This window comes from Calonectris borealis, chromosome W (genome assembly GCF_964195595.1).
Source record: "Calonectris borealis chromosome W, bCalBor7.hap1.2, whole genome shotgun sequence".
Lineage (NCBI taxonomy): Eukaryota > Metazoa > Chordata > Aves > Procellariiformes > Procellariidae > Calonectris > Calonectris borealis.
In genome coordinates, this window is record NC_134351.1 from 14,259,317 (window position 1) to 14,278,497 (window position 19,181).

The 19,181-nt window shown below is 40.2% G+C and overlaps 1 protein-coding gene across 1 annotated transcript in view; it reads right to left on the reverse strand.

Moving 5' to 3' along the window:
* Window positions 1–19,181, reverse strand: part of LOC142075110 (3',5'-cyclic-AMP phosphodiesterase 4D-like) — a 659,649-nt gene that overhangs the window by 380,860 nt on the left and 259,608 nt on the right. The window lies entirely within an intron of this gene.

Below are 19,181 nucleotides of genomic sequence, written 5' to 3' on the forward strand. Positions count from 1 at the left end.
GCTGCCACCCTCGTGGATGCAGGAAGTTGGCTGCTTATTTCCATCCAGTCATACTTCAACCAATTATTGATTAAGCAGATAAAGAAGAAAGTCTCTCAGAAACAGTTTCCCCCACCCCCAGGCACTAATCTTTTCTCTAATCTTTTTTTGGTGGAGACAGACTGTAAGCACAGCTTAATCAATTAAGACCAATATCTAAAAAAGTCACAGACTGAATTTACTTTGAAGCAGCAGGTGGGCCGGGAGAGCTACTTTTGCATATATCAAAAGATCTCTGTGGGAGGAGGAGGATCTATCCACTGGTACATTTGAAAAGGTCAGATAACTTTTCAGATTCATGGTATGAACTCAGACTGATTAGATTTGTTATACAAATGATTTCAGGATTTAACCTCTGTAAAGACAAAAAGATGATCATATATGCTTTTGCTAAGGGAAGTTTTATATTCTGTGGTTTCTTATTGCATAGCAGTGCATTCTCCACTAATGCAAAGTAACAAAACACATGTATAACCTCATATAAAAACTTCTTCTGTCTTCAATCAACAGCAATATATTAAATTGTTTTCCCATATTATAAAAGACACTGTGGTTTTTTATACATTCAACTACTCAAAATTATCCACGGGATTGCCTTTATTTATGAAAGTGCATCTACTTGGCCTCCACTATCTCAGCTTCTGTGCAATGCTCTTAGAGGTCCCAACTACAAAAAGCAGAAAAGTAGCACTTCAATAGTACATTGGAAACCACACACAATCAAATTATGAAATGGATTATACACTCTAGCATGAGAATTTGAGGGATACAAAGGAGATTTACGTTCAGTACAGAAAAAGCTCTGTCATGGAGAACTGGAAAACTGGGGGGATTTTGTGTGTGTGTGTGTGTGTATATATATATATATAAAAAAATATTATATGCACCTAAATCTATCCGGCTAATATTAATAATCTTGAATTGCTGGAATTAAATCAAAGAAGGTGGAACCCCAACAGGAAACAAGACAAAAAGAAAGATAAGGCTCCTTGTGAAAACAATGGACGGGGGAGTGTTCCCGAAAGGGGAATATCCTCTGCCTGGCTCCAGGGAAAATTTACCTTTCCCAGGCTGCAGAGTGCTAGAGAAGGAAAAAGAGGTGAGTGGTAAGAACTTGCCCACAATGTCTCAGCAAAAGCAGACAAGTAACAGGGATACCCAAAAGAATGGGAATCAGCTGCAGCCAAGCAGGCTGCTTCCCCTTGGCACTGCTAAAATGAACTGGAAGGAGAGGTTCTTGCATGATCTGCCAAAAAAAATTCAGATGCTAAAAACTGGGCACATTGGCCATATATGTTTGTTTAGCTTTTGTTCTATGTGCTTTATACTTTTGAAGAGACAAAAAAAAAAGTTGTTCTTTCTTTGAAAAGACTTATCTGGTAGTGAATTTAACTAATTCTCACATCAGAAGTAACCAAAGTGACTGACTTTAGAATAGAATAGAATGGAATAGTTCAGTTGGAAGGGACCTACAATGATCATGTTAAAGCATATTATTAAGGGCAATTGTCCAAATGCCTCTTAAACACTGACAGGCATGGGGCATCAACCACCTCTCTAGGAAGCCTGTTCCAGTGTTTGACCACCCTCTTGGTAAAGAAATGCTTCCTAACATACAGTCTAAACCTCCCCTGATGCAGCTTTGAACCATGCCCACGTGTCCTATCACTGGACACCAGGCAGAAGAGATCAGCACCTCCCTCTCCACTTCCCCTCCTCAGGAAGCTGCAGAGACCAATGAGGTCGCCCCTCAGACTCCTTTTCTCCAAACTAGACAAACCCAGAGTCCTTAGCCACTCCTCATAGGACATGCCTTCCAGCCCTTTCACCATCTTTGTTGCCCTCCTCTGGACACATTCAAGGACCTTCACATCCTTCTTCAATTGTGGGGCCCATAACTGCACACAACACTCAAGATGAGGCTGCACCAACGCTAAATACAGAGGGATAATCATCTCTCTTGACTGGCTGGTTATACTGTGTTTAATGCACCCCAGGATGCGGTTTGCCCTCGTGGCTGCCAGGGCACACTGCTGACTCCTATTGAGCCTGCTGTCAGCCAGCACCCCCAGATCCCTTTCTGCAGGGCTGCTCTCCAGCCACTCCTCTCCCAATTTATAACTGTGCCCGGCGTTACTCCGTCCCAGGTGCAGAATCCGGCATTTGGACTTGTTAAATTTCATGCCATTAATCATTGCCCAATGCTCCAGTCTATCTAGATCCCTCTGCAAGGCCTCTTGTCCCTCAAGAGAGTCAACAGCACCTCCCGGTTTGGTATCATCAGCAAACTTGCTAAGGGTGCATTCAACTCCTGCATCCAGATCATTGATAAATATATTGAACAGAACTGGCCATAGAATTGGGCCCTGAGGAACACCGCTGGTGACTGGTCGCCAGCCAGATGTAGCCCCATTCACTACAACCCTTTGAGCTCTGCCCTTCAGCCAGTTCTTCACCCAGCACACCGTGAACCCGCTTATCTCACAGTTGGACAACTTGTCCAGAAGGATGCTGTGAGGGACAGTATCAAAAGCCTTACTAAAATCCAGAAAAACTACATCCACCACCTTCCCTTCATCCACTAAGGGGGTGACCTTATCGTAGAAGGATATCAAATTAGTTAAACAGGACTTTCCCTTTGTGAACCCTTGTTGACTGTGCCTGATGATTGCACCACTGGAACAGGAGGGACTGGCGCTCCAGGCGGCAACCACAGTGCAGCCGCTCCATGTGCTGCCACCCCCAGTGCCTTGCTGGAAACAGAAGCAATTTGTCCTGTACCTTTGGCAGGTGACAAAAAAGCCAGGCAAAAGGCGGACAGTCATCTATCCTTTACCCTTTCCTTGCATCTAATACAAACTGGCAGTGTAACAGATAAGCCTTTTTTTAGTTGTTCTTAATTCTATTTGTCCTGAAATGTTTTTGTCTGTATAATTAATATTGTACGCACAACTATTGTAACATTGAGCTCAAGTTAGGTAAACTTTATACTGCATTAAGAGCCACTCTAAGGAAAGAGGGGTGCATACTCATGAAAAGATGAAAATGACTGAAGTGAGAACACCTGTCTTTTAAATGTGACAATAATAGTATAAGGCTACATCTGATTCTATTTAGGGTATAAGATATCAGCAGTTAAAAATCCTCTAGAAATTAATTCAGCTTTGTACAACAGAAAGCTAAAATGAATAATTTAGTCTAGTCTAAGCCCCAAGTAGCCATTCTCCAACTTGTAAATACAGATATTATGAAGAAAAAAACCTAAAAAGCAAACAACCCTCAACCCCCTACCTTTTAGCTTTTTTACTTTAGTTAAGAAAGAAAAAAAGGTAAGAAATCAGGGAAATTTAACAATTATTTAAGAATAATCAGATTAAATTCAAACTAAGAGGGTGGGTTTTTTTGTTGTTTTTTAATGTGCAACTAAAGACAGCTTTAAAGCAGTATTTCTATATATGGAACAGATTCTTCCTTAATAATGAGTTGGAATAGGTTCTTTCCATTTCATAATGGGTACATACACACAACTGGAAATACTTGTTCTAGATACAAAAATTGACTTAATTGATGCATGCTCATATAGCTGTGTCACAGAGAAGATTCTTCTCTGAGGAAAGAGTTAAAATGTGCACAGCAGCACTTCAGGAGCCAAGCTGTGTCGATAAATTCTCCATTGCATTGCTGATGCCTGTGCCCTAAGCAGTGCATTCACTGGGCAGCCCTCAGCAGTGTCGGGCTGGAAGAGCTGGGTAGCTCCAGTCTTCCTCCCAGCAACCTTCCCCTCTTTAGAGGTAATGCTAATTTACTGGAAAATTTATGGCAATGATGTCCTCCTATCGCGTGGTCACACATCAGATGGGCATGTCCTCCCAACTGCAAAGCACTTCCTACAGGTCTGAAGAGCCCACTGGGCATCACTATTTTTACCTTTTTTGGGTAGATTTTAAGTATGGAGCTATTCAAATTTTGAAGTCTCACTGATATCAGTTATGTTCAGTGAAACTTGGCTTTTACCTGAGAGCTCTTTTTTCCTCAGTGAAATATGAATCTTTGAAAACTATACACTAAACATGTCTTCAACTTTAATATCTTTGTAAAGTATGCAGCCAGAAAAAGTGAACTTACTTTGACATAATGTTTCAGAAATAATGTGTGTGCAGGTAATTAGACCATATCCAAATCATGATCAATTAGAGAAATTTCAATGGAACAATATTGCATCAGGATATATCAAAAGCATTTTGAGATTGGGTTGAATTTTATGGAATTTTGGCAGAAAAAATGAAAATGATTAATTTTTATATTTTAAGAGCAATTTGAATTTTTCACTAAGATGTGGTTTATTTTTAAAGTATTTTACAATACACAAAAATACTCTAAAGGCAAAACTAAAGTGAAATAAATCTCTTACATTTCTCAGTATGAAATATTTAAGTCGATATAAAATTAATCCATCTGAGATTTTCCTTTGTGGAGGGATTTTGATATTTTGGGTTGCCACACAGCTTAATTTAGGTATCTCAAAACTCTTGACAAAAATGAAACTTTAATCGTAGTTTGTGTCCATGACATAATTTAAGATTCAAGTGTTACTTAAACATCTTCCCACTTACTGGTCTTATTAATAGTTTTTCAGCATGTTTTTTTAATGTTGAACTTTACAAACAGCTACATTTTTATTATCCTTTATTCATACACCCAAACCCCAGTGAAACAGAGAAGGCTACTATTGTGTCTTTTAAGGAATTCCATTAATTGTGGCACACGGTATATATGTATGAATATTGTTTGTATCAAATTTTGACAATGTCTGCAAAGCTTTTAAAAGTTAGTTTGATTTGTGTTTGTCACCAGGAAATAAACAGATACTAAAGAATAATTATTAAAATCTTCTCTTGCTGTATGAAACATTTTACATAAGACTATAACTCTTATTACTACTATTAGATTGCACTGCTATTTAGACTAGACGGCCTCAGCCAATGTCATGGGCTTCACTGGACTACAGAACATTTTAAGGAAAAGGCAGGTGTTCCTCACATTCACAGTCCAAGCATATGAAAAGATTGTTCTTGATCTATATACTGCCAGTTTGTCTACTAACTAGACCTTTTGCTTATGACAAGAGTTTCTTCCCAGAAATATCCTGAACTGATGCCAGATGACATTAAAATTGTTTGGCAACATGTGACAAACATATGGTCTGGCCAGAATTCAGAAATAGTTAAGAATCTTCTTTTATATATACATAGATTGGACAAAGTTTCCTCCCCCCCCTTTAATTGTTTTAAAGATCTTCCCTTTATATATATTTATTTGTTTAACTAACTCTTCTAAATCTTGCTGTTGAGCATTCCCTGACTGCTGAATACTGGCAACTATTTACCTCTCAGCAGATAAGCAAAAGAACTCCAGGAATATGTGTTATATGAATTCTTTTCTCCCTGATTTATGAAAATTTGATTGTCCTTCTTATCTTTTAGAGGATTAATTTCCTCGAAAATGTACTGCTGTTTTACTTATAAAGAAAATTATTGCAGGAATTATCCAAAAATTTGCTCATATTTTTTTATTAAGTGCTGAATGTACTCTGACTGACAGTGATCTGAGAAAGTATGCTAGGTGTCTCAAGAGGTGTGCATATGTTTGTCTCAGCCAAAACAAACAAAAATCCCTAACATAAGGGTCATATAATAAAGTTGTGAATAAGAACAAGCTCTTACTTATACCACTGCACAGTTTACATAGACATATCATGAGTCCATCTGTTACATATGGGGATCACAAAAATGGTTTTATATGGTACATATCAAACATACATGCTGGAGAAGACCCCAGGTTTAAAGGAGTGAGACAAATATTCACTAATGGCATATGCTTGGCTTGACTTTGTTATATTTTGTCATATTCTATCCTTAAATTTGCCTTACAAAGATGAATCTCTTTTTAACATATGCTCAATTAGCTCTTTTAACTCTGCCAATACACACTTTTGCTATTGAAACCTGGGACTTCATACTGCTGCCCTTGAAGACCCTATTTTTAATTGACTCATACAGATTTTTCTTCCCTTTATTTCATTAAATACCCCAGAGAACCTTTCATGAAGACCTTCTATTCTCTCCCTTACATATCATAGAGCAATTAGAATAGCCACACTGGGTCCATTCAGCTCAGCACCCAATTTTCAATACTGGCCAAGAAGCCTACCATTTATTTGGCTTACATCCTAATGACAAAACCAGAAAGGTCCTATATATTGAATTTCAATAATCATGTTGCAAAAAAATTATATTGTTCTGACAAAAAAATTATTTAAGGGCATAAAGTAGCTGATAAATCTAAGCAATTAAAAAATCAAGAGTTCTTATTAAATCCTGTCTCCAACCATAGATAGTCAGTGTCACTGTATATAATGTTACTCATTAAAAAACATTGATGACATACTGCTGTAGATACACAGCAGAACAATTCTGTTTATTCATCTCTCCAAATGAACATCTTCCTTGAACATTAGATGCTATTACTATATTTAGAATAGCAAGGTAGCAATGCCAATGTTGTTTACTGAATAGGCAAAATAAAGACATTTTAGAAATGTTAGGTGCTGTTAATATGCATTATTTCTGTAGCATACTGACTACCTATTTGGCAGTTTAGGATTCAATTTGTATATTCTGTACAGGTTAATAATCAACTCATTTCTGAATCTTAAGTATATAAAATGTTCTTTTTATGTGTTATCAACTTCCATGGATTTATTTCTTATTTTACCAAAACCAAACATGTATCATGTATTTGCACACTATTCATCAGGGCTAAATTAAAATTTACAATGTACAGGTGAAAGACTATGTATCCCATTACGGGTTTCCACTGACATCTAATTTTCCAGAAAGATATTTTCCATTAGAAATTGTCAGTTTATGAAGTTTATAATTTCTGGTTAATTTTCAACTTTTATTGGTTGTTTTATTAATAACTCCGTGAATAAATCGAAGTAAAAGAACTATGCTGTCCTCTTTAACACTGCTATTCTCAAGTGTGGAGAAGAATTGTGGAGTTGGGAGTTTCGGCCAAGATAAGACAGGAATTCGGCCTGTGTGCTGAGAACTAGCAGACGCGCACATACGCCTGAGATAAGACCTGAACACCTGGCTTAGTTGTCTCCTCTGTAAGGAAACTGAAAAACATCAAGAGAATTATGTAACTGGTTAACCGTGAGAATAAGCGGATCTGAGAGCAGTCGTGTGGATCTTTGCCAAAAGGAAGAGAGACTGTTTTTCTTAGTTAATAAGGGATACGAATTGGGTGATGATTGGGGGAGACAGCGGGACCTCCCCGTTATGGTAAAGGATATATTCTCCTGTATTGTAACAATAAATGATTCTGTGCATGCTTATGTGAGAGTCCGTGCAACCATACACCACAAATGGCGCCCAACGTGGGGCACGATTGAGAAAAAAAAAAAAAAAGACGACGACCTGAAGAAAGAAGGTCTTGAAGAAAGGAAATAGAAATATCCGGTGGTGTACCCCTGTTGAGCTGGACGGAGGATAAACGGAGGATCAACATATCGAGTTCGATTCATCACCGGTCGCAGGACGACTCAGGTGAGCAGCCGCGGGGAAGTTATACGAACTTTATACATTGGTCATGGGGCAGTCGGCATCTCAGTCACAAAAGCTTCAACTTGAAATATTTCAACGTATTTTAAAGGAACAAGGTTTTAAGGTCGCTCCAATACAATTGGTGAGACTCCTTGCGTGGGTCCGGGATCACTGCCCTTGGTTCCCTTCTGTAGGAACGGCTGGGTGTTATGATTTAAAGCAATGGCAAAAAGTGGGTGAGGAATTACAGACTAAACAGATTTTGCAACTAGAAGTTCCAGAGGGAATATTGATTACCTGGCGAGTTGTGTATACGGCTCTGCAAAAGTTACGCCCTGCCGAACAGGTGTTGCAAAATGTGACTGATCCAGCAATACCGGGGGGAGAATCAAAAGATGGGGGAGATTCGTTTGAACTGTTGGCTCCTGATGAAACTGTAATGCCTCACGCGGAGCCCCCGCCTCTGAAGGATGATTCGGAGCCAGACGATCCCTTTGACACGGGCTCGATAGACCCCGAACGAGAGCCTGATTTATACCCTCCACTTTCGCCAGTTAAAGCAATGGCTGCATCTGCGCCAACGGCGGATGAAATCTTACATCGACAGAGACAAAAGACACTTTCTCGGTTGTCCGTCATGAAACCACCACCATTTGCCCCCTCCCCCCCACCCGAGGAGATCCGCTGCAGGGATCTGTGCACCCCCCCCCACATATCAGCCTTTAGGTACGGTAGCGCCAAGGCTGTCCTTTGATGAGTGTCGTACGGAGGCATTAAAAAAGGGGGATATAACGCTTTCCAGGCAATGCCTGTAATTTATCAACCTGGCAGAGCGCCAGAGTATGCTCATTTACCATATGAGGTGATTAAGGAGGTGCGCAAATCGATAAAGGAGTACGCGTTACAGGCTTCATTTACTATAAACTTACTGCAAGCAATAGGGGAATCTTATACGATGACTCCTTTAGATTGGAAGTCTGTATTACGCCTTGTTTTGTCAGCGGTGCAGTATTCTGTGTGGTTTTTTGAGTATCGTGAACTTGTTATTGCAAAGGTAGTAGACAACTTGGACAATTTGCAACTACCCTATGGGCGAGATGAAATGTTAGGTGAAGGGAATTGGGCGTCACCTGCTGCACAAGCCACCTTACCCCGTGAACTGCTTACACAGGCGGCTGATTTGGCTATGAAAGCATTAAGGCGAGTGCCGGATTCTGGCAAGCCGGAATCATCATTTGCTGCGATCCGGCAAGGGGCGCAAGAACCCTATGTGCAATTTTTAGATTGATTACAAACTGCTATACAACGTCAGATAGAGTCTCCTGAAGCTGCCGAGTTGTTGCTTTTTCAGCTTGCAATTGAGAATGCTAATTCTGATTGTAGAAAAGCTATAGATCCCGTTCGGAATCGGGCAAAGACTTTAACTGATTTGATCAGAGCTTGTCAAAATGTGGGGTCAGAACAGTTTAAAGCAGAGATATTAGCAGCGGCGTTGGCTCAACAACTAACGGTGGCTCGAGCGGCGACTAAGTGTTTTGTATGTGGCCAGGAAGGTCATATTAAAAAAGATTGCCCCAGAGCAAGACGAGGAACAAAGGGCCAAATTAAAGGTCCCGCTCAGCTGTGTCCTCGTTGTCAGAAGGGATATCACTGGGGTAACCAATGTCGATCCAAATTTGATAAGGATGGTAACCTGCTCCCAGGACTGATGCAGGGAAACGGGAGGAGGGGCGCGAGGTCCAGCGCCCCGAGAACCTTCAACAGGACCCCGATTTCAGGGCCGGTGGCGCAAGCCTCAACCTGGGCGGGGAATTCGCACAAAGCAAATGTCAACAATTGCCAACCGTCCATGCCCTTAAGCCAGCTACATTCGGAAGCGCCGGGTTGGATCTGGCCACCAGCCAATCAACAGTAATACGAGATCAATCTGTTAACATACTCCCCACTGGAGTGTACGGCCCTTTACCAGCAGGGTTTTGTGCCTTATTGATAGGACGTTCCTCAACCTCCAAGGCAGGACTTTTTGTCCTTCCTGGGGTGATTGATACTGATTATACTGGGGAAATTAAAATTATGGCTTGGACTCCTACTCCTCCGTGTACTATTCCCGCGGGGCAGCGCATTGCTCAGCTAATTTTGTTACCTAATGTTCAAAGGGAGAAGGGAGATCCTATATTAGGCCAGCAGAGGGGGTCAGCAGGATTTGGAAGCACAGGTTTGCCTCAAATATTCTGGACTCAAAAGATAACTACGGGTCAGCCTATGTTGATGTGTAAAGTAAATGGCTGTGCTTTTACTGGACTGGTGGATACAGGGGCGGATGTCTCGATAATTCAGAGATCTGAATGGCCCTCTGATTGGCCATTAGTGCAAGTTTTTGCTGCCGTTACCGGAGTTGGTGGTACCCAAATACCATGGCAGAGCTTGCATTCTTTACTGGTGGAAGGTCTGGAAAATAAACATGCCATGCTGAAACCCTATGTTTTAAATGTCCCATGTACCCTATGGGGACGTGATCTGTTGCAACAATGGAATGTAGCACTTAAGACACATTTTTAATGAAGGCCACTGAAGTACAGCTACGCCTGAAACTGACTTGGCTTACAGACAAGCCAGTGTGGGTTGATCAGTGGCCTTTGAAAGGTGAGCGGCTAGAAAAAGCTTGGGAATTAGTACAGGAGCAATTACAATTAGGACACATAGTGCCATCCACCAGTCCTTGGAACACACCTATTTTTGTCATACCTAAAAAATCAGGAAAATGGAGATTGTTACAGGATTTGCGAGCTATTAATGCCGTTATGGTATCCATGGGGACCTTGCAGCCCGGGACCCCAAATCCTACCATGATCCCTGATGATTGGCATTTAAAAGTTATTGATCTCAAAGACTGCTTTTTTACAATTTATCTACACCCAGAGGATTGTATTCGGTTTGCTTTTTCTGTTCCTACAATTAACAATGATCGACCTATGCAACGGTTCCATTGGGTTGTTTTACCTCAAGGCATGAAGAATAGTCCTACCATTTGTCAAATAGTGGTGGGAGAGGCACTTTTGTCAATTCGTCAACGGTATAAAAATATTGTATTGTATCATTATATGGATGATATCTTGTTGGCAGCTGAGACAGAATCATATCTCTCTCAAATTTTTGAGTGTTTGTCCACAGAATTACATCGATATGGATTTCAGATAGCAGCAGAGAAGGTACAGTCAGTTTCTCCTTGGAAATACCTAGGCTGGAAACTCTTCGAGTCGCATGTGTGTCCACAAGCCTTGCGGCTTGCTACTACTGTAAGTACTCTGAATGATCTACAGAAGTTGTTGGGCACAATCAATTGGGTGCGACCTCTATTGGGAATTACCACTCATGAACTGTCACCCTTGTTCTCGTTGCTGAAAGGGGATCCTGATTTGGCATCACCCAGATCTCTTTCGGAACCAGGCCAAGAAGCATTGCAACAGGTAATGGATAAAATTAATGATACCTTCGCACATCGAATCCGGCTATCGTTGCCAGTTCGATTGTTCCTTATTTACCACTCTTTTCAGCCGTTTGCCTTACTGGGACAATGGGATGCTAGGGTACAAACTGAAAAGGATGCCTTATGCATTCTGGAATGGCTGTTTTTACCTCACTCCTTTAGTAAGACATTGACCACTGCAATTGAAATGATCTCTTGTTTGATATCACAAGGTCGACTACGATGTCAACAATTGACAGGTCGAGATCCAGATGTTATGCATTTGCCTTTCACAGGAGATGAATTTTGGACATTATTGCAAAACAGCCTGAGTTTTCAGATTGCAATGGCGGATTACGTTAATTCCATAGAACACAACTTACCACGCCATCGACTTTTGAATTCCTTACAGTCTCTACCACTACAGCCACGCATACTATTAAGTTCTGTGCCTATTCCACAGGCGCAAACTGTTTTCATTGATGGATCTGGAAAAACAGGTAAAGCTGTAGTGGTGTGGAAGACGCCAGGAGGACGGAAGACGTCTGAACACCAAGTGGAGGAAGCAGATCAGGCCCCCTGGTCTTCGGATGTTACTTCTCTACCTGGATCTACGCAGGTAGTTGAATTAGCAGCTGCTGTTCACGCTTTTGAATTGTTTTCTCAAATACCACTTAATATAGTGGCAGACTCAGCTTATGTCACAGGCATAGTACAGCGCATAGAGACTGCATTTATTCGAGAAGTAGATAATAAGCAACTATTTTCTTTGCTAATACAGTTAGCACAGCTGCTGCGTGTTAGACGATTTCCGTATTTTATTATGCATATCCGATCTCATACTAATTTACCAGGACCGCTCATTTCCGGTAATGCTGCTGCGGATGCACTCACTCTGATGGCAGTCCTACCTCGCCGTTTGGAACAAGCAAAATTATCCCATGAATTTTTTCATCAGAATGCTCGCTCCTTACGGAAGCAGTTTTCTCTTACAGCTGAACAGGCCCAGGACATTGTTTGTGCTTGCCCGGATTGTCAGCGGCTCACGCCAATGCCAGTAGTATCTGCTGTGAATCCCAGGGGACTGACTTCCAATGAACTATGGCAGATGGATGTTACTCATGTTTCCTCCTTTGGTCGTTTGCGCTTTGTTCATGTGTCTGTTGATACCTTTTCTGGGTTTTTGGTCGCAACGGCTCATACGGGTGAACGTGTTCGCGATGTTATCAAACATCTTCTTCGATGCTTTGCAGTATTGGGGGTCCCCCGTAAACTCAAAACAGATAATGGACCTGCCTATGTCTCTAAACGGTTGTTATTATTCCTACAGGCATGGGGCGTGTATCATGTTACAGGTATTCCGCATTCCCCCACAGGTCAAGCAATTGTGGAACGTGCTCACTCTTCCTTAAAGCTGATTCTTGAAAAACAAAAAAGGGGGAATCCGCTGGGAACTACCCCTCAAGAGATGTTAGATAAAGCCACATATGTATTAAATTTTTTAAATTTGTCAGGGACAAAGCAGCAATATCATTCAGCTGCTGACCGGCATTTTCGAACAGGAGAGGTTACTGAAGTGTATCCGAAGGTATTTTATAAACACTTAGAATCTGGTCTATGGAAAGGTCCGGTTCCCTTGCTTACCTGGGGACGGGGATACGCTTGTGTTTCTCTTCCTACAGGCCCATATTGGGTCCCTGCGAAGAATGTCAAGCCAGCGCAAGTGTTGGCAGATGGCCCAGAAAAAGGACCCTAGGAAAAACAACAAGAGGATGCTGCTCCTACGACGGTTCGGTAATGCAATCAGGTCAACATCAGTAATATGGTCTATAGTGCTGTTTTCTGTTCAATCTTGTCCCACGATAATGCTATGGGGAATTGGCACTACCATGATGTTTCAACCTGTGGAAGCTCACGTTTATTGGGCACATGTGGTGGACCCTCCTTTTTTCCGACCTTTGACATGGTGGGACGCGTCATTACCGATTAGCAATAGTGATACTTTATGGTCAGGTGGCATTTGGATTCCCCCATCTCTAGATGGGAAAGATGATACACATTATGCTAATGACACAATGTTTGTTTCTGATTTTCCTCCATTACGTCTTACCGTAGATAATAAGTCAGAGTATTGTGTGATCGTTGAAACACAGCAACACTTAGTAGCAGTGTCACATGGAAAACGGGTGAACCTTACTATGGTCACCATTCCTGGGTTGGCATCAAAAAATACTATTAATAATGATATGTTAATTGGTGACTTTGTTCCTGATTTTCCGCAATGCATTTTGCACAAACTCTCATCGATCACACAATTTGGTTGGAAGCCATGCTTGGGAGAACGGCCTCGAGAACAAAATTTAACCGTTGGTCGTATTATAGATTGGGGCCCTTATGGGTCATTTTGGGATCCATCTTTGAATCAATCTGTTTTGCCTTTTCAGAAAGCCAATCATTCAATAGTCAGGCACAATGGTGGGTCAGCAGGACCCATCCTGCAGATGGAGTATAATGGTTCATTTTCTCCTCCACAACCGAATGTGTGGCGTTTAGCTTTGCCTTTTTTTACGAGGCAACTATCTCAAGTATGGATTGTCAACAAAACACAAGCTAATCTGAGTATAATACATGAAATTAATGTGACTGTATGTACTACTCATCCTTATATTTTTGCTATGACTTCGCGTGTAAACATTACTCGATGTAATCACTCCTTTTGTATTCAGGTTTATTCTCCTTCTTTTAGAAGTTGTATATCTAAACATGATTTTAATGAAACTGCTTATATTTTTCCCCTTCGACGTCGGGCAGAACTATGGATGCCAGTTAATTTAACCAGACAGTGGGAAGGGGAGGATGGTTTGGGTAGATTTGTTAGAATTCTAGTAGAAGATATAGAGAAGTCTAAGAAAAGAGCAAAACGATTCTTAGGTTGGTTAATTTTTGCAATTATTTCTGCTGTTATTATTTTAGCAAGTGCCACTGCAGCTATCGCTTCCTTGACACAATCTGTAAAAACTGCGCATGAGGTAAGTGAGGCATTAACCAATGTTACTAAAGAATTCCAAATTCAAGAGAAAGTTGATGAGGAGGTATTATCTCGGCTACAAGCCCTAGAGGCTACTGTGATGTGGTTGGGGGATCGGCAGGAAGCGTTAAAAACGAGAATTAGTCTGCCGTGTGATTGGGAACACATACACAAATCTTTATGTGTAACCCCCTTACCATGGAATTCATCACAACATGATTGGACTTTTATTAAGCGACATTTGATGGGAGCATTCGATTTGTCATTGCAGCGAAATATTCAATCTTTACACGATCAGCTGCAGGATCAGATTCACAGATTACAGGAATTGACTAGCCAAAGTGTGTTTGACAGGTTACAGCAAGACTTGTCTTGGATAAATCCAAAAAATTGGTTTAATGGCCTCAATCTACGCATGTGGGTGTTTATTGGCATAGGGGCAGGAATGTTTATTTTGTTCCTAGTGTTCCTGCAGGTCCTTTGGTCTGCGATCCGCAACGTGCGCAAAATGGAAGCTCGCATCATGGTGACCTTACTTACCAATGGGGTGGTGATAAACAAAAAAGGGGGAGATGTGGAGAAGAATTGTGGAGTTGGGAGTTTCGGCCAAGATAAGACAGGAATTCGGCCTGTGCGCTGAGAACTAGCAGACGCGCACATACGCCTGAGATAAGACCTGAACACCTGGCTTAGTTGTCTCCTCTGTAAGGAAACTGAAAAACATCAAGAGAATTATGTAACTGGTTAACCGTGAGAATAAGCGGATCTGAGAGCAGTCGTGTGGATCTTTGCCAAAAGGAAGAGAGACTGTTTTTCTTAGTTAATAAGGGATATGAATTGGGTGATGATTGGGGGAGACAGCGGGACCTCCCCGTTATGGTAAAGGATATATTCTCCTGTATTGTAACAATAAATGATTCTGTGCATGCTTATGTGAGAGTCCGTGCAACCATACACCACACTCAAGGCTTTCTGACCCCATAGAAACACTGCAAAGAGTAGACATCTCTCCTCTGTATAAGTTGACCTCCACATTCTATGACATTTGAAAATGTAGAGTATTGATCTAGTAGTACTCATTATCTCTTCTCAACGTGATATAACCAGGCTGTCTTAAAACCCTCCTTTTAAAAAAACCAACAACCTCCCCCAAAAAAATATTGTCCACGTGGCTCTCATGTTCCACACAAATCACTCATGAGAGAAAGAGAAAGAGGACATGTCTTCAGCTTAGTCTAACTGATGAAAAAAAAAAAGATAGAGCGATATCCTTTCCTGAAAGCAAAGGAATCTTAAGTTCTACATTGTCTAGGAAAAAGGAGGAGCTTTTGCTCTAAAAAAGATTGATATAGCATAATTATGGTATATAGCTTGATGCTGGTCCTAACAAGCAGAGTTGTTCTTGCTATGAGGAATTTTCACAGTACTTTGTTTACAACGCTGTTTAATATGATCTACCATTCTAAAGACTTAAGGGTGTCTTTAGGAATCAAACCTTAAATATCTTTTCCTTATGTTTCAATTAGAATCACTCTTAAGCTCCCGAGTGTCTCACAGTAGTCTTGAAGTTATAGCAACCTCTCGGAGTTGATTGTGGATAAAGGTGAGCGTACACATGCATACATATGGCCGAGCTGCATGCCCGCCTCCCTTTTGCTCTTGGTCACACACTTCTACTGCTTTTGTTGTGTTGGCTAGGGTGCTCATCTGAGCCCTTAGTGAACTGATTAAATTTGTTAATTGAAAGAGCAAGAACAAAAGTAAACAGTGTTTTGTTAGGCTAAGCATTCGAACTTTTAGAATGAGACAAGTCATTCCCTAATACCACCAATGTCTTTCCATTAAGAATGCTTAGTGCAACATCCCCAAATGTAATGTCTACAATAGAGGTGTCTGCCTTTAGCCAGGTGGGTCCCATCCTTATTGCCTCATTTGTAGAAATGTTGAACAATTTGATTTGTAAGTGATGTTGATGAGAGATTTGAGCAAAAAGGTGCTATAAAAACACAAAATTGAAAAATCAGAACCTTGGTGTTTAAATTCAGCACCCAAAATAATTAATGTACATTTCTGCCATTAATCTTCCTGTATCTGACAACAGAAGCACTGCTACCATTTTATCTGTTCAGGTTACTGTAAAGATAAATACACAGACCATTTGTCAAGGCCTTGGATATTATATTGCTGAACATTTCAGAAAAGCGAACAAAGGAACTAACAATTTGTTTTCCTGGTCAGGACTCACAATGTTATACAGACTTTGGAACTGGGGTTTTTTAAAAAAAAAAAAAGATAGGGGCTCTCCGCAAAGAACAGTGAAGATAAAAAACAGTCAGTCCTGTCTATCTCATTGCATACATGAGGCTAAGGTCCTTTGCAAAAGTTGGCAATTATACAACTGAAGGCTATCAGTCCATGTATGCAGGGACAAAATTAAGTTTATAAAGTAAGGATAATTTAATCATTTCCAAAGTTGGAATGTCAAAGTTTGCAACACAGATTTTTCTTAATGCTTTTTTTTTGGTATGGAGTTTTAAGTATGTTGCAGCAGATAAAGGAAATTGAAAGACGGTGAAAATATTCACAGTTATGAAAATAGTGCAGAAATCATAGTCTGTATACAAGAAACAAAATCCTCTATTTTTCCACAGAGATCTTACAAGTACCGCACTTTAACATTTCCACTGTGACAACTGTAACACTTTTCTTTGTGCTGCACCAACCATATTGTGTCAAACTAAAACAGAGTATTGGATTCTTTTCCTTGCTATCATCATCCCAATTTCTGATCTCCACTGGAAATGAACTTGAGTCACTGCAGAGAAAATTGCGTGCTGATTTGCAACTGAAATGAGTAGAGAATCTGCTTTCACACACAGGGGCACAGCTTCTGAATTATTGCATGTGGCATTGTGACAGGTATGCTATTATGATTTTCTTTTGAAAGAAAAGAATGGGTTTACTTGCAGGAAGTGTTGGGTAGTTTCCTTTCCCTTGTCAAACTGTTGAAAATAATTAGTAGTTAGTTGTCCTCTCTTCTTATGTAATGGATATGCCTGATTCTGTTCTATGTCTATTAAGTATAAGTTTTGATTTCTATCAAGATAAAACACAACACACAACCATCTCATAGGAAATAATTCTCTACAAAATGGCTTCAATGTATGAAATGAGTCACTGCTTCCCAGAGTAAGCTTCGGAGCAAGAGTTAGGGAAAACAATACACTCGCTAAGTATTTGCAAAAATTACTTCACACCTCTGTCAAATTTGATGAGCATATGTTGAAGATAACTATAAAAATGAGGAGAAAAATACAAATTAAGCAAGTTATTTCTGGAGGGGAATTATAAAGGTCACCATCCCTTTTGTTTTCTATAAGTGTCAGTGTAGATCCCATTGTAGACAACTGACAGATTGTACCCCCTCAGGATGGTGGAAATGAGAAGTGTCAGCATAATCAGTCAGAAAAGACTGTAACGGCACTCTTAGACTTGTCATATGATCCTGTTAACTTTATATATTTGACACAGCTGAACATCATGTTGCTGCTTTGAAGATTTTGAGAACTGCTGTATCTCCAAGTTGGCAGAGTCTTGCTTGAATGTGGATGGAGCAAGCCTTCATATTTGATGGAAGAGATATTCAAAGATACACTCTGTTATCATAGCAAGACAGAACTCAAAAAGACCATGTGGAACTTACAGTCTTTTTACCTATTCAGACAGACTTTGTCACCTTTGAAAGAATCAGCTCTTTTCAGAAATCACAGAGAAGACTCTCTGCATAGTGTTGTTCTTTTGATATAATAAAGCAAGACTCAAAGTAAAATTTTGAAGATGTTACCAGTGAATGAATACCTTGATTTGAGTGGAATTTTGAAACCACTTTAGTAACTGATTTAAGTTGATGTTGATTTTTTTAAAAATCACTGAGCAAGACAGTTTCCGTTCCATGACAACTCAGAACAAGATATATTATTTTAGCATCAAAATATAGCAATAGTAGATATTTTGTATGAACTTTTAAACTACTTATAATGAACACTTAATGAGCTTTCTCATTTCTCTATTACAGCCCCAGAAATTTTGCTATGCCAAAAACACCATATTGCCCTCTACAGGTTGATTTAGTAACATACTCCGTACAAAACCATTCCTTCTCTTTCCTGAAGCATGTTACCTCCTATATACATGAACTATGATATCAATTATGAAAAGCTTTAAAATCATATCATTATAATATTAACCAGTATTAGTCTCCCTACAATTCTCAGAACAAATACAGAAGTTTTTAAGTTCTCAATATAGAGTAGCTATGTAGATTCATCAAGAAAGAAAACTGCATCAAGTGCCACAAAAAGAATACGTTAAATGTGACAAGAAACAGCACATGTGGTTTTCAATTTGTTGTTATTGTTGTTCCTTTAAACTTATTTAATTTTTTTAATTGGAAGAAAACTTTATTTTAATAGCTGGATTGAATAATTTTAACTATGTATTATAGACAAAAAGAAGTTTGCATTAAAAATAGACATGACAGTCTCCTATTTTCAGAAAACTGTAACCATTTAAGGGAATATTCCTCTACGTCTGAACATCTTTAGTTACTGAAAAGCTGAATAAGCAGTTCTTTAAAATGAGTGAAATAATGAAAATGTTGCCCTGTTCTTTTTACTTTTAGGCAAGACAGAGCTCCTTATCTATCCTTCCTATAACTGCAGTAAATACTGCCTAGTTGCAGTGGGTTGACCTTGGCTGGATGCCATATGGTATGGAATATCCCTTTGGTCAGTTTGGGTCAGCTGTCCTGGCTGTGTCCCCTCCCAAGCTCTTGCCCACCCCCAGCCTACTGGCCTTTGGGGGTGAGGGAGGGGAATGTTGGAGAGGCAGCCTTGATGCTGTGGGATCACTGCTCAGCAGTAGCCAAAACACTGGTGTGTTATCAACACCTTTCTAGCTACCAATACAAAGCACAGCACTATGAGGGCTGCTCTGGGGAAAATTAACTCCGTCTCAGCCAGACCCAAAACACTAGTCT